We start from the raw sequence: 27,416 nt of genomic DNA on the forward strand, positions 1-27,416 counted from the left end.
TGCGTGCATCCCTTTCTATGGCAGGAATAATTTCGGCAAATTTACTTTTGTACCGGGGATCTAACAGTGTGGCAACCCAGTAGTCAAGATTATTTCTAATTCTCACAATTCGAGGGTCATGTTGCAGGTAGTGCAGCAAGAAGGCACTCATGTGTGTTGCGCATCCAGGAGCACCAAGTCCCTGTTGTGTTGGTGGCGAGGTAACAATCATGCTTCCTTCCTCTGTCCTCTCCCCCCAACCTCGCACAACAGAAATGTGATCAAGGTCTCCCTCATCTGATGAGTCTTCCATCAGTTCGTCCTCCACTTCTTCCTGGGCTCCTGCACCTTCCTCACTAGTTTGGCTGCTACCATGCGCCCTGGTAAAACCATCTCCCCCACCCTCACATGCCTGCCGCCTTGGTGCTGCCGACCGTCTGGACCTTGCAGATGTTAGCCCTTCCGCATACAACTCCTCCTCCTCTACTTCCTCCACCTCCTCTTGTGCCACCACCTGACTCCGAATTCTGTTTAACATGTGCTCCAGCATGTAAATCACCGGAATAGTCATGCTGATAATGGCATCATCAGCACTAAACATCTTCGTCGCCATTTCAAAACTGTGCAGAAGGGTGCTTAGGTCCCTGATCTGAGACCACTCCTCCAGCGTGATTTGCCCCACCTCTGGATCTCGTTGGCCCAGGCTATACGTCAGAACATATTGCACCAGGGCTTGTCGGTGCTGCCACAGTCGCTGCAACATGTGCAGAGTTGAATTCCACCGGGTAGGCACATCGCATTTTAGCCGGTGAAGTGGCAGGCCCAACGACTTCTGTAGAGATGTAAGTCGCTGAGCTGCGGGATGCGAACGGCGGAAGTGAGCACACAGCAACCGTGCCCTCTGCAGAAGGCCATCTAGTCTGGGATAGTGGGCTAAAAATTGCTGGACAACCAGGTTCAACACGTGAGCCATACAAGGCACGTGTGTGACATTGCCCCGGCGAAGGGCCGTACCCAGGTTTGCAGCATTGTCGCACACGGCCTTCCCTGGTTTCAGGTCCAGTGGAGACAGCCATTCATGAAATTGGTTCTCCAGAGCTGACCACAACTCCTCAGCTGTGTGACTCACATTTCCCAGACATTTCAAAGTAAAAACCGCCTGATGACGTTGAGCCCTACAGCCAGCATAGTAAGGAGGTGTGCAGGATCCCTTCTGCGCAGTTAGAAAGCTTGTGGCATGACCAGACAGGCTTTGGGTGCAGGTGGAAGACCGAGAGGAGGTTGAGGAGGCAGAAGCAGTGGAGGAACTTTGACATAAAGAGGATTGACGCACAACTCGTGGGGACGGCAAGACTTGGACAGCAGCCCCTTGTCCTGCTGTCACCATAGTTACCCAGTGCCCAGTCAGCGACATGTAACGCCCCTGTCCATGCCTACTCGTCCAAGTGTCTGTGGTGAAATGCACCCTGTCACACACAGAGTTTCTCAAAGAAGCGGTGATGTTGTGTGCGACATGCTGGTGGAGCGCAGGCACACCTTTCTTTGAGAAGTAGTGGCGACTGGGCATCTGGTACTGGGGCACTGCGACGGACATAAGGTCTCGAAAATCCTCTGTGTCCACCAGGCGGAAAGGCAGCATTTCTGTAGCCAAGAGCTTGCAGATGGTGAAATTCAACCTCTTAGCTTTCTCATGGCTAGGAGGAAATGGTCTTTTACTTGTCCACATCTGAGGGACCGAGGGCTGGCTATTGTGCTTAGACGGGGTTGATAAGTGTGTCCCCGGCAAACTGCCGGTCTGTGAGGAAGATGCAGGCGGACATGTTAGGTTGCCTTGATCCAAAGGTGGTGCTATCGATGTCGGACAGCGCTCAACACCAGCTGGTGTTACCACCTCCAAAGAAAATGATGACCTGCCAATCACGCTGGCTGTTGCGGGTAAAGAGGTGGCAGGTCTGCGCCCAAAAACAGGTGTGACTGCTGTCCCCCCAGTCACAGAGGATGAAGAGGCCGCGGATGCACAAGATATGGCAGACGGTGGTTGGCCCGGCCGGCTAGGCCGCATTGTAGCACACTGAGCTTCCCACTGCAACTTATGCTTCATGTCCATGTGCCGGTTCATGCATGAAGTACTCAAACTATGTATTTTTTGGCCTCTACTTAGCTTTTGCTGACAAATGTTACAGATAACACGAGTTGGGTCATCTTTATCGATCTGAAAAAATGCCCAGGCTATGCAAGGCTTAGCACCCATGCGACCTGAAGAGCCACCACGACTTGTGGTGAGAGGCAGAGTTGTGTTTGAGGATGCAGTTGTTGACGTGCTTCCAGTACTACGTCTCTGTCCAGGAAGGCGCAACCTGACCTCGTCGTCACTAGCATCTTCCTCCACCTCCTCTGCTGACCTCATCTCTTGGCTGACTGTGGGTTGACAGTAAGTGGGATCTCCAACCTCATCATCATCACCCTGTGTGTTATCACACCCGTCGTCCTCAGAGCCAACCTGTTCCTGCCGTGACAAAAAACTAAAGTTGTCGCTCCAATCAGGTATTTGAGTCTTATCATCGTCTTCCTCATTGTCTCCACCAACAGGAGTTACAGTTTGGGAATGAGGGTCTACATTATGGTCAGAACCTTCTGCGTCTGGTCCTGGATCCGACTCATAAAGATTCTGGGCATCAGTGCAGATCATTTCCTCGTCTGGATTCACAGAAGCGCTGGAGTCGACCTCTGATTCCCAGGCTATAGTATGAGTAAACAGCTCTGCAGACTCAACCATCTGTTCTACCTCATACTCAGACGGGCAGCTGGAGATTTGGGAGCTGTGAGGAAGCAAGTGCGATTTCGCTGACACCTTTGAGGACTGGAGTATTTGTGATGTTGAAGTTGATGTGGAGGAGAGCCCACTTAAAGGAGCACTTGATATCCGTTGAAGCACCTGCTGTTTTTGTGGCGATTGGCGTGGCTATAAGAAAGGGATCTTATCACATTGTCCGCTAAAAGAAGTAGACATTTTAGTTTGGCTGGAAGATGGTCTTTCTTCTGCAGATGTTACTGTTGCTTTAACACCTACCCCACGGACACAACCTTTTTTCCCCTTCCCAAAACGCCTATTCCCCTTTCCACCAGCAGCAGGCCTTTTTCCACTCATTTTGGTGGTTAACTAATTCACAACTCTGGAGTTGTTTGCACAAAAAAACAATGGATGGTAACCGAGCAGAGCTGAGTGGCCAAACTGTGGTATTAGGCCAAAACTATTGGCTGGGTTAGATGCAGAAAAAAATTATATTCAATTTGCAACCTGATGGAGGTCAGTATAGATGGATTAATAGAACAAGACCCACACACAGCTAGAAGCCCAATATTTTTTCAGAGGTAGATGCAGAAAAAAATATATTCAGTTTGCAACCTGATGAAGGTCAGTATAGATGGACTAATACAACAAGTCCCACACACAGCTAGAAGCCCAAATATTTTTTCAGAGGTACTGTAGATGCAGATAAAAATTATTTTTAATTTGCAACCTGATGGAGGTCAGTATAGATGGACTAACAGAGAAAGTCCCACACACTACTAGAAGGCCAAATATTTTTTCAGAGCTAGATGCAGAAAAAAATTATATTCAGTTTGCAACCTGATGGAGGTCTGTATAGATGGATTAATAGAACAAGACCCACACACAGCTAGAAGACCAATATTTTTTCAGAGGTAGATGCAGAAAAAAATATATTCAGTTTGCAACCTGATGGAGGTCAGTATAGATGGACTAATACAACAAGTCCCACACACAGCTAGAAGCCCAATTTTTTTTCAGAGGTAGATGCAGAAAAAAATATATTCAGTTTGCAACCTGATGGAGGTCTGTATAGATGGATTAATAGAACAAGTCCCACACACAGCTAGAAGCCCAATATTTTTTCAGAGGTAGATGCAGAAAAAAATATATTCAGTTTGCAACCTGATGGAGGTCAGTATAGATGGACTAATACAACAAGTCCCACACACAGCTAGAAGCCCAATATTTTTTCAGAGGTAGATGCAGAAAAAAATTATATTCAGTTTGCAACCTGATGGAGGTCTGTATAGAAGGATTAATAGAACAAGACCCACACACAGCTAGAATCCCAATATTTTTTCAGAGGTCGATGCAGAAAAAAATTATATTCAATTTGCAACTTGATGGAGGTCAGTATAGATGGACTAATACAACAAGTCCCACACAAAGCTAGAAGCCCAAATATTTTTTCAGAGGTACTGTAGTTGCAGATAAAAATTATTTTTAATTTGCAACCTGATGGAGGTCAGTATAGATGGACTAATAGAGAAAGTCCGACACACTACTAGAAGGCCAAATATTTTTTCAGAGCTAGATGCAGAAAAAAATTATATTCAGTTTGCAACCTGATGGAGGTCAGTATAGATGGATTAATAGAACAAGACCCACACACAGCTAGAAGCCCAATATTTTTTCAGAGGTAGATGCAGAAAAAAATATATTCAGTTTGCAACCTGATGGAGGTCAGTATAGATGGACTAACAGAGAAAGTCCCACACACTACTAGAAGGCCAAATATTTTTTCAGAGCTAGATGCAGAAAAAAATTATATTCAGTTTGCAACCTGATGGAGGTCTGTATAGATGGATTAATAGAACAAGACCCACACACAGCTAGAAGCCCAATATTTTTTCAGAGGTAGATGCAGAAAAAAATATATTCAGTTTGCAACCTGATGGAGGTCAGTATAGATGGACTAATACAACAAGTCCCACACACAGCTAGAAGCCCAATATTTTTTCAGAGGTAGATGCAGAAAAAAATATATTCAGTTTGCAACCTGATGGAGGTCAGTATAGGTGGACTAATAGAACAAGTCCCACACACTGCTAGAAGGCCAAATATTTTTTCAGAGCTAGATGCAGAAAAAAATTAGATTCAGTTTGCAACCTGATGGAGGTCAGTATAGATTTACTAATAGAATGATGCTATGCCCAAAAGATTTTACTTCACTAGGTGCAGTAAAAAAATTGGTATTCTATACACAGGTGGTATATCTTGCAACACAGATAGGCTACTCCACTGACTAACACACTCTGCAATAGGCCAAAAAGGATTAGCTTTGCTAGATTCAGCCAAATGCTGTGAAAAAAACTTGCACAGCACTGGCACAGACCTGCCTGGCAAAAACTGATAGGAACTGATGTAACCTAGTCCTGAAAAGGACTCCAATTACAATTAGTCTTTACTCCCACAACCTATCTATTTAAGAGCACAGACCTGCCTGATAAAAGTCGTAGGAAATGCTGTAACCTAGTCCTTAAAAGGACTGCAATCACAACTATTCCCTACTCCCAAGCTATCTGTATATTTGTGCGAAAATTGGCTTGAAATTAACAAGGTATAGCGCACATAGCAACAGCGGTGCCATCTAACATGCAGCTGCAGCAGTGAGAAAATGGTGGCGACGGGGAAAATGGCTTGGTCTTATAGGGCAAGGACATGTGACATACACTGCCAATGACACATGCCCTTGCTTGTGTGAAAAAAAGCACTTCGCTCCGTGTGTGCGCTGCTGATAGGCTGACAGATTGCACCTCCCCACTGTAAATGCGGGAAAGAGAAAAAAAAATGGAGATCTTCATTGTTCCTGCAGAGATCCATCCCCTGCCCCTCCCCCCACTCCGCTGTACACTCAAACTGCGTATTAACATTAATTTTCATCATTACTGAGAAAAAATCCAGTTATGATTTTGGTGCACGAACAGTTATCGAACATAACCTCGAACAGCCGAATTTTTCTCAAATTGTTCGTGTTTGCCGAACGGCTCGAACACCGCCCAAAACAGCTCGAATTTGAGATTGGCGAACAGTTCGAGTAGAACAACGCTCATCTCTAGTGAGGACAATGCATGATATTTGGGGACTAGGAGAAAATTTCCTCTCGGATATGGTAATTTTCTTCTTTGAAATAGTTGACCAGATATTGTGAGCACTGAGGTCGGGGGAGGGGGCCTGTACTCTTGGATTGAGGAAAGAATGAAAAGTGTCAAAGAGTCATTTAGGATTGTTGGATAGGGAGGTGATGAGGGTGTTGAAGTAGGCTTGTATGGAGAGGTGAAGGGCAGAGTTGTATGTTTTAAGCATAAACTTATAATGGATGAAATCTTCGGCCAGATTGGATTTTCTCCACAGACGTTCAGTGCACCTGGGGCACTACTGGAAATAATGTGTTTGCAGTGTGTGCCAGGGTTGTTGCCATCTGTGTCTAGTGGTTCTAAATGTAGGAGGTGCAGCTTCATCCAGGGCACTCTGCAATGTCTCATCACAATTTTTCAGTGCAGAGTCAGGACATGAGAGGGAGGAAATTGGGGCCAATGATGACTGCAAAATCTTCATAAGGTTTTGGGTATTAATGGCACGTATATTTCTATAAGTGAGGTAAGAGGGGGTTTCCTGAGTGGGGTGACAGTTCTTGACAGAGATTGAAAGAAGGTTGTGGTCAGAGAGTGGGAGAGAAAGTCATGCACTGGGCAGAGTTGAGAGAAGGTCAAGCCCAGAGTATTCCCGTCTTCATGCATAGGAGAGTTAGTAAGCTGTGAAAGGCCGAAGGAGGATGTTAGAGATAAAGGGAGGGTGGAAGATTGTGAGAAGGAATCACCAATGGGGATGTTAAAGTCCCCCATGATGAGAGTGGGGATGTCACAGGATAGAAAATGTGGCTGTCAGGTGGCAAAGTGATCCAGAAATTAAAGTTAGGGGACCAAAGAGCGATATACAACAGTCACTCGCAGGGAGATGGGCCGGAAAAGTCTGACAGAGGAAGACACAGGCTTTAATCTTATCACTGCCAGTTTCAAGTTTAAACTGAATCAGCCTAGTGAAATTCCTCCATTTGACCATCAAAATCGCTGGTCAGTTAAAAAATTATTATTATTATCATTTATTTTTATAGCACCATTGATTCCATGGTGCTGTGCATAAGAAAGGGTTACATACAAAGTATAGATATCACTTACAGTAAATGAACTAACAATGATAGACTGGTACAGAGGGGAGAGGACCCTGCCCTTGCGGGCTAAAATCCTTTGGCTGTAGTTGAATCCCTGGCTGGAAAAGGGTTTGCAAAGTTTGCTGCACATCTGAAAGGCCTCCTCACTAACAGTAACAAATGGCATAGGAGCGCCATCAGTTTTAGGAAAGTGCTTGTGTGGTAGAAGTTTACAATTCTCCGAAAACTTTCTGCAGCCCATGGCAGACATATTGAGGGCCCTAGAGTAATTCCTTTGGCCATACGCCCCAATTTTCACAACAAAGCCATTCTGGGTATCTACTATGGCCATCAGATAATGGAAAAAAAATATTTGTAATTTAAATATTAAGAACCAGTCCCTGGAGGCTTTTGAATACAAATTTGCTTTCTTTTGACAGCACTAACATGGTTTGGAAATTGTGTCAGTTGCCAAAATGTGCACATAATTTAATTCCAATGCTGCATTCAGGAATCAGGACTAAAGTCCTCACATAGCAGATCCTAAAGAGCCATGTACAATTTTAGAAACAGCCAACTTTTGCAATTCTGTACTGATAGTGGAACAGTGAGAAATTTTCTCCTGTTGTAAAAATTCTGGATTAAAAGAAAGAAAAAAATGTATTAATATAACATTGTTATAGGTTGAAAGAGAAATAAAGCATTGTTCCAGAGATTGGCAGTACATACCTCTGGGTGACTATCAAGTGCTTTTCTAGTGGAATATTTCTATGAATGTGGTGTCTCTGAATACGCTAGGAAAGTCATCAAACTTAACGATTGTCATTCTCATGTAGTCACTGAACTTCTCAGGGGGCTGACAAAGCTGATGATAAAATAGGGTGATGTGAACCCCGCAAGTCATCCGTGTGAGCAGATTTAATACTATGCCTCTTCTTGAACCATCTTTTCGCTTTCATGTCCATGAACTTCATGGTAAGGGCCGCACAGCGACTCAGTGGTTAGCACTGCAGCCTTGCCTGGGTTCAAATTCTACCAAGGACAACATCTCCAAGGAATTTGTATGTTCTCCTCCAGTTTGTGTGGGTTTTATCTGGATACTGTAGTTTCCTCCCACACTCCAAAGACATACCGGTAGGGAATAGAGATTGTGAGTTCCATTGAGGACAGTGATGAAAATGTCTGTCAAGTGCTGTGGAATATGATGGTGCTATATAAGCAAACAAAATAAAATAAGGTAAGGTATGCACAAAGTATTTTAGTAGCAATAATAGCTTAAAAACACTAGAAAAGCAGGAATTCAATTGAAAGAAGACTTTAATCTCCAAAGCCTGTATCAAGACTAAATTTTTCTTGGATTCCAGAAGGGATTTGGCAAACCCCAAAAAATTGGATAGGACTTGTCAATTAAAAATAACAATATCAATTGCACAATTTATCTGTGGTCCCTCCTAGAATTATATGACTAAATTACAATTGGGCACTAGTCCCCTTGTCAATAGACTTGTCAAACTCTTATACTATCCAATCAGAACTGATTTTGTAAGGGGGAGTGGTAAAATTCGGTTGTCAATTTATTTATTCTCAGGAAGAATTATTGAGAAACAACATAATTCAGAGATTGAAGAAAAGATGCTCCAACATCCAATATTATCTAAAACAGATATCTTAGGAAAGCTCATGCTTTTTCTAAAAATCTTACCCTTGGGATTTGTCTCCAGATCATACCAAGATAGATAGGTAGAAATTTAGGTAGATCAACAGTGATTTGTTCCATTATTTACCATGTTTCTTTGTATGGTAAAACTGAGTATAAAAACTGTAAATCATTTCAAATGTAACTTCAATTTGCAGATATTTCCCCTGCAGAAGCTTAAGATGTGTTGAGTATTTCAGACAATCCTATTATGCAGGTTAGAACTATCTGATTCTTATCTCCCTTACGCATTAGAGCCAGAAAATCCAGTGTTTTGATCTCTGTAAAATTATTTAAATCATTGAATAATAAAACACCTACAAATGTAAAATGTGTAGATGCTTCACAAGAAGGTAATAGGAACGGCGGATGAAATGTTCTACAGTATATGAGATGTCATCTTTGGCTGCATCAGGGAGGCAGAATTCAATGCAACATGATTGTATTATTAAAGTCAATCCTCTTTCTGTCTGAAATGCAAATGTCACATCTAGGTTATTGCTGCCTGCAGTGTATTGAAGCTGACACTACTTTCTATTTTGTAAGGTATTATTAGAAAAATATAGAGGCATAAAACCATTTTAAGCTGCACATTACATTGAGCAAATATTATTTTCATTAATTAGAGATGCTAGAAATGTAATGTATTTTATTGGAAAATCATACTGTACATAATCTAGAAGATCAATTAGATTTCCAAATATGTTTTCTTATAAATTGAATTCACAGATCATCAACAAATCTTTAGCTAAACTCTTGTGCACACAACATGCACACAGCACAGCATGTTATAAATCCGCAGTCACACTATGCCTCCATATGTTGCCTCTTAGGCACCATGTTTTTACCTAGAAACAATACTGCCTGTGATGTACTCGTAACATGCCATAATTCCTATTTCTCATGGATTCCCACAGAACCAGTGAGAAAAGACTGTGTGTACCTACATTGAAAATGGAGGCATCCAAAAGTATAGTTTGGGCTTCGGAAAAGTATCAGACAAATATCAAAAGGGTTTTTCTAGGACCTGAATATTTCCTAAAAATCTGTTAACACTTTTGCTATGTTTAAACAGTTGTATATCCTGTTTTGTGTTTTAACGTTTATTAACAACCTCTTTTTCCATGTGCACAGCCCTCACTCTGCTTTGGGACTTATGTGGTCATTTCCCAAACTACCTTGATGTATTATTTTATTCCAGACAGCCCGCCAACGCAATGTCATAATTCTGTCCAATCCTGTTCACTATACTGTACCTCCTTGCTATGACAATTGTAATTTAAGTAGCTACAGGAAACAGCCCTCCTCCATGTGCTCTTTGTGTATGAAGATCTTGCGTACATTAGGACAATGATATTCCACATGCGAGATATTGTGAATAAAAGACTATCTTTATTTCTTATCCATAAAAAATGTCCACTTAAAGGGACAGAAAATAGAAAAGAAAATATGTTACAGACAGCAATGAGGTAAATCTATTAACTGACGCATTTCAGATCATATTGGTTTCTAGTAGAGTTGAGCAAAAAGATTCACATGACCCTGTTCCAGTGGTCACAGACTACCAGCATGCAAACCTTCTACATGTTGTCGTTTTTAGCATCTCTTCCGATTAGTAGTCATGGCATGATGTCATCATTGGGGTGCACGCAGGATGTCATGCTGGGGATACTAATAAGGATGGGTGCTGTAGATGCAGGCAAGTAGAAGGAAGTTTTCAGGGCTCCTGTCTAGTGGCCATGGACATCTGATGTGGCTATTGGACTGAGTTCCTGTGAATCATTTTGCTCAAATGTAGCCTCTGGTCATAGTTCAAGTCTAATCCTGCAGAATTGCATTAATCTCCTTCTTATACAATTTATCTATAGGTCAACAAGTAGAGGACACAACTGTGGGTCATCATGGATTTCTGATGAGAGTACCAAAAGTCAAACCCACAACTATCAGACATTTATAGAATGCCATATGTCATAACTTTCTTTCATACTAATATTCCATTTAATATAATTGTGTGTGGAAACATAGCATTCTATTGATAAAAAACTAAAAAGTTTAAAAAAACTGTAGTTTTGATTAAGTTGCCAACATCTCAGTAACTAGTTCTCCACAGCCTCAGATGTTCAATAAGTTGTGATGTACAATGACTCCACATTAGCTGTATATAAAGTTAAATATTGTACTTTCATCCGCATCTGTGACAAGGTCCCATAATATAATCTTCAAGTGGCTTTCTCAAGCAATAGCTTGAAAAGGACACTCATTTATAAGTCCACTTGACCTTGTTTTGTTCAGTCTTGCTGCTCACTTTAACGTGAACAAGCTCCCTTTCCTTTACATCCAAATGTGGCCCCTGAGCACACACAAGTGTGCTTTCATGCAACATTTTCAGAACAAAAATGTTATGTACTGTAATGTGTGTGTATATAGTATATGTGTATGTTTGTATATATACGTATATATTACATACATACACACATATACAGTATATATATACAGTACAGACCAAAAGTTTGGACACACCTTCTCATTTAAAGATTTTTCTGTATTTTCATGACTATGAAAGTTGTACATTCACACTGAAAGCATCAAAACTAAGAATTAACACATGTGGAATTATATACTTAACAAAAAAGTGTGAAACATCTGAAAATATGTCTTATATTCTAGTTTGTTCAAAGTAGCCACCTTTTGCTTTGATAACTGCTTTGCACACTCTTGGCATTCTCTTGATGAGCTTCAAGAGGTAGTCACCGGAAATGATCTTCCAACAATCTTGAAGGAGTTCCCAGAGATGCTTAGCACTTGTTGGCCCTTTTGCCTTCACTCTGCGGTGCAGCTCACCCCAAACCATCTCGATTGGGTTCAGGTCTGGTGACTGTGGAGGCCAGGTCATCTGGCGTAGCACCCCATCACTCTCCTACTTGGTCAAATAGCCCTTACACAGCCTGGAGGTGTGTTTGGGGTCATTGTCCTGTTGAAAAATAAATGATGGTCCAACTAAACGCAAACCGTATGGAATAGCATGCCGCTGCAAGATGCTGTGGCAGCCATGCTTGTTCAGTATGCCTTCAATTTTGAATAAATCCCCAACAGTGTCACCAGCAAAGCACCCCCACACCATTACACCTCCTCCTCCATGCTTCATGGTGGGAACCAGGCATGTAGAGTCCATCCGTTCACCTTTTCTGCATCGCACAAAGCCATGGTTGGAACCAAAAATCTCAAATTTGGACTCATCAGACCAAAGCACAGATTTCCACTGGTCTAATGTCCATTCCTTGTGTTCTTTAGCCCAAACAAGTCTCTTCTGCTTGTTGCCTGTCCTTAGCAGTGGTTTCCTAGCAGCTATTTTACCATGAAGGCCTGCTGCACAAAGTCTTCTCTTAACAGTTGTTGTAGAGATGTGTCTGCTGCTAGAACTCTGTGTGGCATTGACCTGGTCTCTAATCTGAGCTGCTGTTAACCTGCAATTTCTGAGGTTAGTGACTCGGATAAACTTATCCTCAGAAGCAGAGGTGACTCTTGGTCTTTCTTTCCTGGGGCGGTCCTCATGTGAGACAGTTTCTTTGTAGCGCTTGATGGTTTTTGCAACTGCACTTGGGGACACTTTCAAAGTTTTCCCAATTTTTCGCACTGACTGACCTTCATTTCTTAAAGTAGTGATGGCCACTCGTTTTTCTTTACTTAGCTGCTTTTTTCTTGCCATAATACAAATTCTAACAGTCTATTCAGTAGGACTATCAGCTGTGTATCCACCAGACTTCTGCACAACACAACTGATGGTCCCAACCCCAATTAGAAGGCAAGAAATCCCACTTCTTAAACCTGACAGGGCACACCTGGGAAGTGAAAGCCATTTCCGGTGACTACCTCTTGAAGCTCATCAAGAGAATGCCAAGAGTGTGCAAAGCAATCATCAAAGCAAAAGGTGGCTGCTTTGAAGAACCTAGAATATAAGACATATTTTCAGTTGTTTCACACTTTTTTGTTAAGTATATAATTCCACATGTGTTAATTCATAGTTTTGATGCCTTCAGTATGAATGTACAATTTTCATAGTCATGAAAATACAGAAAAATATTTAAATGAGAAGGTGTGTCCAAACTTTTGGTCTGTACTGTATATATATATATTATATATATATATATATATATATATATATATATATATATACACTGCTCAAAAAAATAAAGGGAACACTCAAATAATACATCCTAGATCTGAATGAATGAAATATTCTCATTGAATACTTTGCTCTGTACAAAGTTGAATGTGCTGACAACAAAATTACACAAAAATCATCAATGGAAATCAAATTTATTAACCAATGGAGGCCTGGATTTGGAGTCACCCCCAAAATTAAAGTGGAAAAACACACTACAGGCTGATCCAACTTTGATGTAATGTCCTTAAAGCAAGTCAAAATGAGGCTCAGTATTGTGTGTGGCCTCCACGTGCCTGTATGACCTCCCTACAATGCCTGGGCATGCTCCTGATGAGGTTGCGGAAGGTCTCCTGTGGGATCTCCTCCAGGATGGCACATCAATGCGAGCTGTGGCAAGAAGGTTTGCTGTTTCTGCCAGCGTAGTGTCTAGAGGCTGGAGGCACTTCCAGGAGACAGGCCAGTACACCAGGAGACGTGGAGGGGGCTGTAGGAGGGCAACAACCCAGCAGCAGGACCGCTACCTCCGCCTTTATGCAAGGAGGAACAGGAGGAGCACTGCCAGAGCCCTGCAAAATGACCTCCAGAATGCCACAAATGTGCATGTGTCTGCACCGACTCCATGAGGGTGTTATGAGGGCCCGACGTCCACAGATGGGGGTTGTACTCACAGCCCAACACCGTGCAGGACGCTTGGCATTTGCCACTGAACACCAGGATTGGCAAAGTCGCCACTGGCACCCTGTGCTCTTCACAGATGAAAGCAGGTTCACACTGAGCACATGTGACAATTGTGACAGAGTCTGGAGACGCCGAGGGGAGCAATCTGCTGCCTGCAACATCCTTCAGCATGACCGGTTTGGCAGTGGTTCAGTAATGGTGTGGGGTGGCATTTCTTTGGAGGGCCGCACAGCCCTCCATGTGCTTGCCAGAGGTAGCCTGACTGCCATTAGGTGCCAAGATGAGATCCTCTGACCCCTTGTGAGACCATATGCTGGTGCGGTTGGCCCTGGGTTCCTCCTAATGCAGGACAATGCCAGACCTCATGTGGCTGGAGTGTGTCAGCTGTTCCTGCAAGATGAAGGCATTGAAGCTATGGACTGGCCCGCCCATTCCCCAGACCTGAATTCGATTGAGCACATCTGGGACAACATGTCTTGCTCCATCCACCAACGTCACGTTGCACCACAGACTGTCCAGGAGTTGGCGGATGCTTTAGTCCAGGTCTGGGAGGAGATCCCACAGGAGACCATCCGCAACCTCATCAGGAGCATGCCCAGGCGTTGTAGGGAGGTCATACAGGCACGTGGAGGCCACACATAATATTGAGCCTCATTTTTACTTGTTTTAAGGACATTAACCAAAGTTGGATCAGCCTGTAGTGTGTTTTTCCACTTTAATTTTGGGGGTGACTCCAAATCCAGACACATATTTTGTATAGACAAAAGTATTAAGAGACCTACATACTATACATACAAAAGATTCTATAACATCCCATGTCTACACCCATGAGCATTAATATAACAGCTTTATTATGACTTTATGATAGGATGGCTATATACAAGATTTTGGAGTGTGTGTGAATTCTTGCCCATTGATCCAGAAGAACATTTGTTAAGTCAGAAACTGGTGTTAGATGAGAGGACCTGGCTCTCAATCTCTATTTTAATTGATACCAATGTTATTTAATGGGGTTGAAATCAGGGCTCTGTGCGGGCCAGTCAAGTTCTTCTACACTAAAGTCATCCAATCATATGTCTACAGTCCTTGCTTTGTGCACTAGGACACAGTGCTCGAGAACAGAAAAAGGCCTTCCCCAAACTTCCCACAAGGATGGAAGCAAACAACTATTCCAAATGTCTTTGGTATCCTGATTTATTTGAATAAGTGTCGAATTTGCAGTACCCGGCTGCGGCCACTATACAGGTGACTGTGATGTGCAGCTCCATAACTGAGCAGTTCTGACCACCGACACCAGGAATTGCTGTCAGTGGGGGTGCCGGTTGTCGCACCCCCACTGATCAGACATTGATGACCACTCCTAGGCCTCTAGATCTCTCATAGCCTATCAATGTTAATGTCCCGGTCAACCCCCTTAAAATTTTCCTTCACAGGAAGTAAGGGGCTGGAACCACCCCTGAAAATCAGCCCCATACCATTTTTCCTTCTTCACCAAACTTTACATTTGATATAGTGCAATCAGACAGGTCAAGTTCTCCTGGCATTCACCAAACCCAGACTTATCTTTCAGACTGTCAGATATCGAAGCATGATCCATAAGTCTACAGAACAAGTTTCCACTGCCTCAGAGCCCAGTGGCAGCTTACTTTATACCATTTCATCTGATGTTTGGCATTATGTTTGGTGATGTAGGTCTTTCATGCAGTTGGTGGTCCAAGGAAACCCATGCCATGAAGCTACTGGTCCAATTTTCTTGTGCTCATGTTAATTTCAGAGAAGGTTTGAATCTCTGCAGTTATTGAGTCAGCAAAGCATCAGAGACTATCATGCACCTTGCATCTCAGCAGTTGAATGACAACCTTTACGTGATCTTAACGTGGTCTACCACTTTGTGGCGGAGTTTCTGTAGCTCCTATACACGTTCTCTTTTCAATAATAAATGATTGTGGAATATTTAGGAGAGAAGAAATGTCATCTTTTTAATTTTCATTTACATCATCATGCTCAAGACTGTGGGCTCTTTAGAATGAGCCACTCTTTTACAAAGGTTTGTAAAGGTACACCCCATGGCTAGGTGCTCGATTTTGCGCAGAAATTCCAAAATGCACTAAAGTCCAGCATCGGGATAAAAATGTTCTTACTTTCTTTCCAATAATGAATAAAATTCAACGTGCAAAAAGCCAAACAGAGTGACAGGCACAGCTTACATATTTGGAGTGCATACAACACTTTTAGTCATAGCATGTGATTCACAACAGGAAATTACGTTATATACAAAGCTTAATCATAAACAAGTAAAAATCAATTAAAACTTAAAAAAATCACAATATTTTTAGTCCTAATGTTTTTATATCACTTTTTCAATAATTGTGTGCGATCTCACGGCACAGGTTTAATGCCGATGGAGAGCGGGTTCTAAGGTGGAAAATCCAGAAATGTTCACGTTTAAACAATCCCTTTCACCTCCTCTGACATGTTTTTTAACCAATTCAATTCTATAAGTACAAAAACTATTCACTTTGCATTGGATCTACTGAATTTCTCATTAGATACAGTGGCTTGTGAAAGTATTCACCCCTCTTGGCTTTTTACCTTTTTTGTTACATTACAACCTGTGTTTAAATATTTTTGTACTCCGATTTGTCTGTGATGCATCAGCACTAAATAGTCTAAGTTGGTAAAGTGAAGTGATACAAATATACGCACAAATTTAATTTATGGGATCAAATAACTAAAAATTGGCATGTGCGTATGTGTTCAGCCCTTTTGCTATGAAGCCTCTAAAAATTTTTGGTGCAAGAAATTACCTTCATAAGTCACTTGGTTAGTGAAAGGGAGTCCACCTGTTTGCAATCTAAGTGTCACATTATCTGTCAGTATACAGTGGCTACGGAAAGTATTCACACCCCTTTAAATTTTTCACTCTTTGTTTCATTGCAGCCATTGGGTAAATTCTAAAAAGTTCATTTTTATTCTCATTAAAGTATACTCTGTACCCCATCTTGACTGAAAAAAACAGAAATGTAGAAATTTTTGCAAATTTATTAAAATTTTTTAGAATTTACCAAATGGCTGCAATGAAACAAAGAGTGAAAAATTTAAAGGGGTCTGAATACTTTCCGTACCCACTGTATACACACCTTTTCTGATAGGCCACAGAGTTTGCAACATCATTAAGCAAGAGGCTCCACTAACCAAACAACACCATGAAGACTAAGGAGATCTCCAAAAAAGAAACAAGTCAAGGACAACAATTACAAAATGGACCACCACCATCAAAGACTCTCCCTACACAAGATCAGCAACATCCAAAAAACATATGGGGATATGAGCCATAAATAGAAATCACAAAAATCTTTATTAAATATTTCACAACACATAAAAAACTTTTAAAAAGAGAGTGTCAAACATAGGAAAAGCCATACCAATAGGTCATATGAAACAGCATTAGTAGTCACTAAATATCTTGATACATACAATAAACAGGCTCCACACAGAAAAGTTATAGCAATTATGTATACATGGCGGAATATAATCCTACCTAAAAGAGAAAAGCAGTGGAGACAAATAGCGAAAAAGAATATCCCCAAAGCAAATATCTGCCAACTAGCACATATTTGGGCAACAGGAAATTAGCCACTAGCAAGGCTTCACTATTGATAAAGAAACCTTTATCAGGTTTCATCCTTCGGAGGAAGCAATATGCGAAACACGGGTCACGGGTGCTCCTTTGGCTGCCATACAGGTCTTATATACTTTCATGGTGACTTTCACCTGACTTGGCATTACTTGTCACTTGGCTCAGGAATGATTTGACTGCCTTATTTATTGTGCTGTGGCTACACTCTTGCTTTTTTTTTGGCAGACAGCTGCCTTAAGGGTATATGTGCTTTATTATATTCTCATCTTCAGCAAAGGTTTCTTTATCAGGAGTGAAACCTTGTTAGTGGCTAATTTCCTGTTGCCCAAATATGTGCTATTTGGCAGATATTTGCTTTAGGGATATTATTTTTCCCTATTCGTCTCCACTGCTTTTCTCTTTTAGGTTGGATTATATTCCACCATGTATACATAATTGCTATAACTTTTCTGTGTGGAGTTTTTTATGTGAAATATTTAAAAAAGATTTTTGTGATTTCTATTTATGGCTCATATCCCCATATGTTTTTTGGATGTTGTAAGTCAGGGACAAAGTTGTTGAGAAGTACAAGTCAGGGTTGTGCTATAAAAAATATATACCAATCTCTGATTGCAATTCCTGATTGCAGAAGTCAAAGCCCAGACCTTAATCCAATTGAGAAATTGTGGTCAGACTTGAAGATTGCTGTTCACCAGAGGAAATCATCTAATCTGAAGGAGCTGGAACAGTTTTACCTTGAGGAATGGGCAAAAATCCTAATCGCAAGATGTGGAAAGCTCATAGAGACTCATCCAAAGCGAGTTACAGCTGTAATTGGCACAAAAGGAGGCTCTACAAAGTACTGACTTTAGGGGGGTGAATGGTTATGTACACTGAAGTATTCAGTTGTGTTGTCCTATTTGTTGTTAGCTTCACAATAAAAAGAAAACCAAATGTTCATAGTCGTAGACATATTCTTTACATGAACTGATGCAAACCCTCAAAAAAGCCAGTGAAATTTCAGGCTGTGAGGCAGCAAAACATGAAAAATGCCAGGGGGGGGGGGGGGGAGTGAGTACTTATGGAATCCATTGTACATCATTGAGATACTCTAACATTCTGTTTGACAGAAAGTGTTCTTCATCCAGTATATAGACCAAATTACTTTTAGAGCTCTCAATAATTATTCTAATAATTATTACAGGCTGTAACACACCTTGTGAGCCTACTACATACACCCTCTACTGAATTGCACCGTACATATACTGCGGATGTCGGTAAGGGTTTTAACCCCTTCGTGACCAAGCCAACTTTAACCTTAAAGACAAGGCCAAATTTTGGAAATAGTTATCAGTGTCACTTCTTGTGGTAAGAACTCTGGAACGCTTCAACGTATCCCAGTGATTCTGAGACTGTTTTATCATGACACATTGTACTTGATGTTAGTGGTAAATTTAGGTCGGCATGTTTTGCATTTATTTGATGTTAGAAGGGTTAAAGTTTAGCAGCAGTTTCTAATTTTTTCAAGAAATTTAAAAAACCTGTTCCTTTAGGGACCTATTCAGATTTAAATGGACTTTTTGGAGCCTCCCCAAAAGTGATAACATTTTAAAAACTGCACCCCTCAAATACTTCAAAACTACTGTAAGGCAATTTGTTAACCCTTTAGGTGCTACACAGGAATTAATGAAATGTCGAATGAAAAAAAATAGTAATTTTTAGTGTAAAATGTTGCTTAAGCCCCAATTTTTTCACTTTTACAAGAAATAGCACAAGAAAATGAACCCCACAGTTTATTTAGTTTCTTATGAGTGCGCTGATAACCCACATGTGGCCAGAAACCTCTGTTTGTACAAATAACAGGGCTCATAAGGGAAGATGCACCATTTGAAATTTGGAATACAAAGTTGGTTGAAATTGATTGCGGGCGCCATATCGGATTTGCAGGGCCCCTGAGGCACCCGAAAAGCAGAAACCCCCTACAAGTGACCTCATTTTGGAAATTGCACCCCTCTTGGATTTTATCCAGGGGTATAGTAAGCATCTTGAAATCACATGTAGTACACAGAATTTGATAACATCAGGTTGTCATATTGAAAATATTCATTTTTTTTAAATAAAATGTTTTTGTTCACCCCAAATTTTTCCCTTTTACAAGAGATAACATGAAAAAAATGGACAGCAAGTTTGTTACCCACTTTGTTCTGAGAGTAGCAATACACCATATGTAGTAAAAAAGTTCTGTTTGAACACACGGCAGGGCTCGGAAGAGAAGGAGCACCATTTCAATTTTGGAGCACAAATTTGGCTGAAATAGATTATGTCGCATTTCCATGGCCCATAAGGGCCCCTAAACACCAGAAAACCACCCCCAAAAGTGAGCCCATTTTTTAAACTACACCCCTCAAGGATTTTATCTAGGAGTATAGTCAGCATTTTGAACTCTCAAGTTCTACACAAAATTTGATAACATTAGGTCATCATATTAAAAGTTGTCACATTAGGACGTGTAAATATAACATTTTTGTGGTAAAAATGTAATTTTTATATTTGCTGAAAATTTGTCAGTTGTACAAGGGTTAATAGGTGAAACTGGACCTCACAATTTTTCCCAAACACGATGAAGCCCCATATGTCATCAGAAACTACTGTTAAACCACATGCCAGGCCTGAGAAGGAAGGAGTGCTATTTGGCTTTTGGAGCACTGATTTTGCTGGAATAGTTTGTGGGCAACATTTATGAAGTCCCTAAAGTACCAGAACAGCAGAAAAACCCCAAAATTGACCCCATTGTAGAAATTGCACCTCTCAATGAATTGATCGCCGACTGCTGAGACAATTTTTTTAAAACATCCACATCAGGCTTTATTCTGGATTATTGCAAATCTTTCAGTTTAGTGGCTGCCCATACTTTGTGCCACCATACAGTCTAGTGCCCCAATATATTATAGCACACTCATACATTGTGCCCAACTTGTGCTTCTGGCAACATGCACCCCATAAATTGTTAATTGGGCTCTCCCCACTACTTATAATACCAAACATGTGGTCGCCTACTGTGGTTTAGGCATAGTGGGGCTCAGAAGGAGGGGGACATTTGGATTTATGAGCTCAAATTTCACTGGATTTTATTTGAGGGGGTGAGAGCCATGTCACTTTTCCAGAGTCTTTGTTTTACCGGTAACTTGGGAACCTCCTATATTTCCAATGAGACATGACAGACATGAGTGGGGGCTGGTTTTGTTCGGGATAAATTAGGGGTTTTATTGGTAACATTTGGGGTACATAACATTTTTTGATCGCTTCCAGAATAAGGCTGGAATAACATTCTTGTGTTCTACGCTGAGCACTTAGGTCAGGGTTTCCATGTAAATCCTACAAAAATGTGATTCAGACAAAACCCCAAAGGAACCACTCACTGTAGTGAGGCAGATAGAGACACTTTGTACTCCGTTTGGCGTCTGCTCCGGTGGTGTCCATCTTTTTATGCAGGCACAGAACTGTGGTCAACCACACTTGTGCACTAAAAAGATGCCAAATGGACTCCATCTGCCTCATAAGTGAATGGTTCCATTGTCAAGGTAAAATATATATATTATAGAAAATCAATTAGTTTATTTTAATAGATTACCTAATCAGTGTGAATTAATATAGAGATGATGGAATAATCTATGTGTATGAATGTATGCAAATGTGTATATGCACATGGATTATGTGAATAGTTAATGAATATATAACTGCTTCTGTTCTTATTGTAGGCATGAACAACTAAATGATTTCCTGGGAATGACGTATGCATGTGCATGGCTGATAACAGAGAGATTCATGTCGAGTTGGCAAAGATGGCGCTGAGAGACGACTTCACCCCTCCAATCAGAATTCCTAAGGCATTACTGAGGCCAAGAGATACATGGATGAGCAAATTGCCGTGTGCCAAGTTATCAGAAAGAGCAATGAATTTTACTAATCCCACATAGGAGTAGAATACTATATAACCCCATGTCTGCTTAATAAAATATGCCATTTTGCATGGTTCAGTCTCTGAGTGAAGTTTTTCAACCGGATTAGCAAATTTGGTTGATTAGCTTCTTTGCATGCACTCGGACATCTTTAATTTGGAGGAGAGCAGTTACCTAGTGTATCTTAAATTGGTGAAACCTCCACAAATGGTGCCGTGACTCAGATCACACTCGAGGGGACTCTAGGTTTTGGGGTACTCATCACTGGACCACCTACGGACGAGCCGGGACTGCTCAAAGCGAGAGCCTGATCAACTCTCATCATTGAATACGGTAAGTCTGCAGATTTAATGAATCCGTAGTGCTTATTCGTATTTTGAGCGGTCTCTGGTGAGTTTGTGGTGTCTAGATTGGCCCTTAGGGACAGCCCCGTGCGACTGGGCGGGTCCCCGCTGTGTGATTCCAAGAACTCTGGTGTGTAGTCGTTCCTGGCTAACTGCTGCTCTGTGGTTTCTGAGGTGTTCCGTCCCATTAGAACAATCTTTGTACGCATGCGCATACAAGTATACACTTGAGAATTTAGGAAAACTTCTTTGCTTATAACGCGGGCACGCGGGGAGTGATGTTGCTGATAAGTAGTGTATTAAGATGCCATTAGGGCGCGGGCATGCTGGGCCAACCAATCCTTTATTAAGTCATGTATTAAGTCGTGGGACACGGGGGAATGTGAAGTTACTGATAAGTAGTGTATTAAGACACCATTAGGGGGCGGGCACGCGGGGCCAACCAATCATCTCTCAAGACATGGAATACGCGGGGAGCCAACTGCATCGTTAAGCCGTATATTCAGATGTCACTAAGACGCGGGTGCGCGGAGTGTTCGGTGCTTCATTAAGTCATAAAAGAATCAATTCAGTGCTTGGTAGGGAGTGTAGGGACCTGTTACAATTCTACTTGTATATCAGCTGCCTGTTCTGATCATAAGTCTAAGGAGACGGAACGCCTGGAGCCAAAATCATGGAAAAACTAAAGACATTGTTTGTGTCGCAGGGGTCGCTCGATCAGGAGCGACAGGACCTCAAAGATATAGTTGCTAGAAGAGAAGGAAGGAAATATGTAGAGAAAACCAAAAAAGTAATATCATTGTGTGGGTTGTACCCGGGGGGTATATTACAGTACGAGATGTTGAATGCAGCAATTTGTGAAATGAGGGGAAAACTGGAAGATAAGGGGTTGTTGCAAAGTGCATACATGTGGAAGAAGGTTGCGCTGAGTTTATCGAAAGAAGGGTTTGTGGAAATTGAGTATAGGGATAACAAAGGGAACATAGAAATAACCAGTTATGTTAGAGAGATGCCTCCACCACCCCCCTATAATGGCGGCGCAATGAATTGTTGGGTGTGTTCTAATTGTGGCCAGCAGAATCCATTGTCAGCAGATTATTGCGTTGCATGTCACGCGCCCTGTCCAGGAGGCCCATCCCTCGCTACTACCCAAGCCACTCCTAGTGCCCCATCCTCATCTGTTATACCTACAGTACAGACAAAAAGTTTGGACACACCTTCTCATTTAAAGAGGCCAATGAAAATTGTACATTCACACTAAAGGCATCAAAACTATGAATTAACACATGTGGAATTATATACTTAACAAAAAAGTGTGAAACAACTGAAAATATGTCTTACATTCTAGGTTTTTCAAAGTAGCCACCTTTTGCTTTGATGACTGCTTTGCACACTCTTGGCATTATCTTGATGAGTTTCAAGAGGTAGTCACTGGAAATGGTCTTCCAACAATCTTGAAGGAGTTCCCAGAGATGCTTAGCACTTGTTGGCCCTTTTGCCTTCACTCTGCGGTGCAGCTCACCCCAAACCATCTCGATTGGGTCCAGATCTGCTGACTGTGGAGGCCAGGTCATCTGGCGTAGCACCCCATCATTTTTCTTCTTGGTCAAATAGCCCTTACACAGCCTGGAGGTGTGTTTGGGGTCATTGTCCTGTTGAAAAATAAATGATGGTCCAACTAAACGCAAACCGGATGGAATAGCATGCCGCTGAAAGATGCTGCGGTAGCCATGCTGGTTCAGTATGCCTTCAATTTTGAATAAATCCCCAACAGTGTCACCAGAAAAGCACCCCCACACCATCACACCTCCTCTTTCATGCTTCACGGTAGGAACCAGACATGTAGAGTCCATCCGTTCACTTTTTCTGCGTCGCACAAAGACACGGTGGTTGGAACCAAAGATCTCAAATTTGGGCTCATCAGACCAAAGCACAGATTTCCACTGGTCTAATGTCCATTCCTTGTGTTCTTTAGCCCAAACAAGTCTCTTCTGCTTGTTGCCTGTCCTTAGCAGTGGTTTCCTAGCAGCTATTTTACCAAGAAGCCCTGCTGCACAAAGTCTCCTCTTAACAGATGTTGTAGAGATGTGTCTGCTGCTAGAACTCTGTGTGGCATTGACCTGGTCTCTAATCTGAGTTGCTGTTAACCTGCGATTTCTGAGTCTGGTGACTCGGATAAACTTATCCTCAGAAGCAGAGGTGACTCTTGGTCTTCCTTTCCTGGGGCGGTCCTCATGTGAGCCAGTTAATTTGTAGCGCTTGATGGTTTTTGCAACTGCACTTGGGGGCACTTTCAAAGTTTGCCCAATTTTTCGGACTGACTGACCTTCATTTCTTAAAGTATGATGGCCACTCGTTTTTCTTTACTTAGCAGCTTTTTTCTTGGCATAATACAAATTCTAACAGTCTATTCAGTAGGACTATCAGCTGTGTATCGACCTGACTTCTGCACAACACAACTGATAGTCCCAACCCCATTTATAAGTCAAGAAATCCCACTTATTAAACCTGACAGGTCACACCTGTGAAGTGAAAACCATTTCCGGTGACTACCTCTTGAAGCTCATCAAGAGAATGCTAAGAGTGTGCAAAGCAGTCATCAAAGCAAAAGGTGGCTACTTTGAAGAACCTAGAATATAAGACATATTTTCAGTTGTTTCACACTTTTCTGTTAAGTGTATAATTCCACATGTGTTAATTCATAGTTTTGATGCCGTCAGTGTGAATGTACAATTTTCAAAGTCATGAAAATACAGAAAAATCTTTAAATGAGGTGTGTCCAAACTTTTGGTCTGTACTGTATGTCCGCCCAAAGTTCCAACCCTTCCTGCAGCGGCCATGCTACTACACCCATTGCATCACCTCCAGCCTCTGACCAGATGTCAGTGGGTGTGATCCTTCCCAGTGGCACGCACACTTCCTGTAGTGTGCTTCCTTCTGGTGGGGGCCATCTTGGCGCACCCGGAATACAGGCCGCAATACACACTACACCCGGAACATCAACCGCAACATTTACTCCTATACCAATGTGTCCGCTTGTCACTCCGGATGGTGCGTACTATGTCCCAAAAGACTATGTCCCTCTCTAGCCTCATTTGCCTAGTGCCAAAACTCTATTTAATAGTCTGGAGTTCCGGCAGGCCCTTAACCGAAGGAGAAATACTATTGAACCGGAGGAGCCGTGGGATGAAGAGGCGGCAGCACCAGCACCACCACCATCAGCGTCCACACTAATAAGCGAACCAGAAGGTAAACCGGCTCGTGTGACATTTCGTACACCAATATCAGAATTCTCTCTGGATTGGGAGGATTCCCGTGCCACCCTTTCAGATGAAGAATACCCACAGGTGTGGAAACCATGGACAGAAAGAATGATTTGGAAGTCATCAACGGTACTAACAGCAGGTCTGGGGGATCTGGTAACACAGCGGGTGGATGCTGTAGTTAATGCAGCAAACCCTAGATTACAACATAGGGGAGGAGTGGCTAAGACTATTGTGCAAGCCGGAGGTAATGCTATTCAGGAAGACTACAACAGCATTGTACATTCTTCAGGACCGGTCGAGGCAACAGACCTGGTAGCCATCAGACCAGGGAGATTACCATGCAGGCTTACCATTCATGCAGTTGGTCCAGTGTATGATGAAGATCATCATGATCAGTGTGTGTCACAACTTAGAGCTACAATCAACAATATTCTGAACTATGCTGGAACAAGGAACCTTACTTCTATTGCTCTTCCTGCTATAAGTTCTGGAATGTATGGATTTCCTATGCAAGCCTGTGCCCAAGCAATAGTCCAAGCTATATGGAAGTATAGAGGACTAACTACGTTGGAGGAGATAAGACTAATCAGCAATGACTATCATAAATCTCAAATTCTCACCCGAGCTGTGGAAAGTGCCACAGCTAGAGCAGACCCACTCAGCTGCCAGATGACCTTAGAACGTAACCCAAATGAACTATTTCCTGGACAAACAAGCCCACCTCCTGTTGCTGTGTTGCAGGTATCTCCCTCAACATCTTTTCAGTCAGAATCTCCAGTGTCAGTTCACCATAATAGATATGTGGCATTCACACCCTCACAAGTTAATAAAGTGATTAGTCAACTACCTGACCCAGACAGACACCCTATGGCGTTCTACAGAAGAATCAGACAAATTCAACAAACTTATTCAGCCACTTTGAAAGATCTTCATGAAATCACTAGCATTAGAGCGGGAGATGCCTTCTGGCTAATAATTCAAGAAGCTCTGAATGACAGCCAAGTGACAGACAAGGAGACTTACCAATCAGGAGGAGCTTTTTGTCAACAACGTCAGCAATGGGCCAAGGAGCGGCTCACAGACTCATCTACCAGTGTATCAGACTGTACTCAAGAAAAATTTTACACTAGAATCTATACTCTGTTCAAGGATCAAGGGTTCGATGAAGGTCAGAGGATCCAACAGAATCTGCTAGTCACTTCATTTGTTAGGGGACTCAGAGAGGAAATCTCAGCGAAGCTTACAGACTCCATACCAGAATATGTGGACATGTTCCCGCGAAAGGTACTCCTCATTGCTAAAGCTATAGAGAAACAATTGAATGCTGTACCAAGGCCTGCTTCAAGGCCTGCTCCAGAGCCTACTCCAGCACCTACACCGACTCCTGTTCCAGCTCCAGCTGCTCTAGCAATCTATCAACCTGCAGATAATCAACAAGAACAGTTGCCATATCCCCCAGGATACCCGCAACAACTATACCACTCACCCCCACAATGGATGGGTCCTCCGCAAATGTACAGAGGACCGAGTTTAAGACTAAGGGAACCAATCTGTCACCGTTGTAACCAACTAGGTCATTTCAGAAGAGGATGTCCAGAGAATAGAGGGGATCCTTTCTATGGCTCGATAACACTCTCCTACAACCTCCTACAAATTTGAAAGAAGAGATTCTCCACGCTACCAAGGGAATCCATTGTACTCACGCCAAGAGTATAGAGAGCCATCACGGCAGCCACCACAGAGAGAGTATGAGACAATGCCAAGAGAACCTGTGCAGAATTACAGAGATCAGCCACCGCAACAGATGTACCAAAATAACATGGACCCACCACGCCGGTTTGTGGGGGAAGTCCAGAATTACCCCGCATAGGACAGTGGCAAACCCGTGCTCACCTTGACCTCAGTTGAAAACGTCCCTACTAAATCTGGACTGATTTCTACTGTCAAAATAGATGTAGGGGACAGAACTTTACCTTTTCTAGTAGACATGGGTGCAGCCAGATCAGTAATATGGTCAAGAGATTTACCCTATGAATCGCTTATATCTGATGATTTCCTTTCAAGTGTGGGAGTGGAAGGAAAACCACACTCATGCCGACTAACATTTCCATTGCCTATTGGGAAAGAGCAGAAGCTGCTGGTCAGATTGCTCGTTTCAGACACCTGCTCGCTTAATTTGTTGGGAGCAGATCTACTCCAGAAGTTAAATGCTCAGATATCATATGTTGAGAATGGAATGCATCTAGATGTCTCTACTCCGTTATCATTAGAGGAACAAACAAAGGTACATGCCCGACCATTGTGTGTCATCCAATTTGCAATAACAGCCATACCACAACATTATCTTGACTGCATACCACCTGAACTCTGGTCTCAAGGTCCTGATGATATTGGTCGGCTGCCTGTCCCGCCAGTCCAAGTTTTCCTGAAAGAAGGTGCACGGATTCCCAGACTCCCACAGTACCCACTGAAAGCAGCCCAAGAAGCGTCATTAGATGCCCAGATCCAAGAATTACTCAAGAAAGGAGTATTAATTCCCTGTGTTTCTCCTGCTAATACTCCATTGTTTCCAGTGAAGAAGAAAACTGCAAGAGGAGAACCGAATAAAATTAGGATGGTGCAAGATCTGAGAGCTGTGAATGCAGTTGCAATCCTGGAGACCCCAGTGGTGCCAAATCCACATACATTACTCAGTGAAATTCCCCCTGAGGCAACGCATTTTACAGT

Source organism: Phyllobates terribilis, unplaced genomic scaffold (genome assembly GCF_046119375.1).
Source record: "Phyllobates terribilis strain yellow unplaced genomic scaffold, ASM4611937v1 Scaffold_1__5_contigs__length_1240528914, whole genome shotgun sequence".
Lineage (NCBI taxonomy): Eukaryota > Metazoa > Chordata > Amphibia > Anura > Dendrobatidae > Phyllobates > Phyllobates terribilis.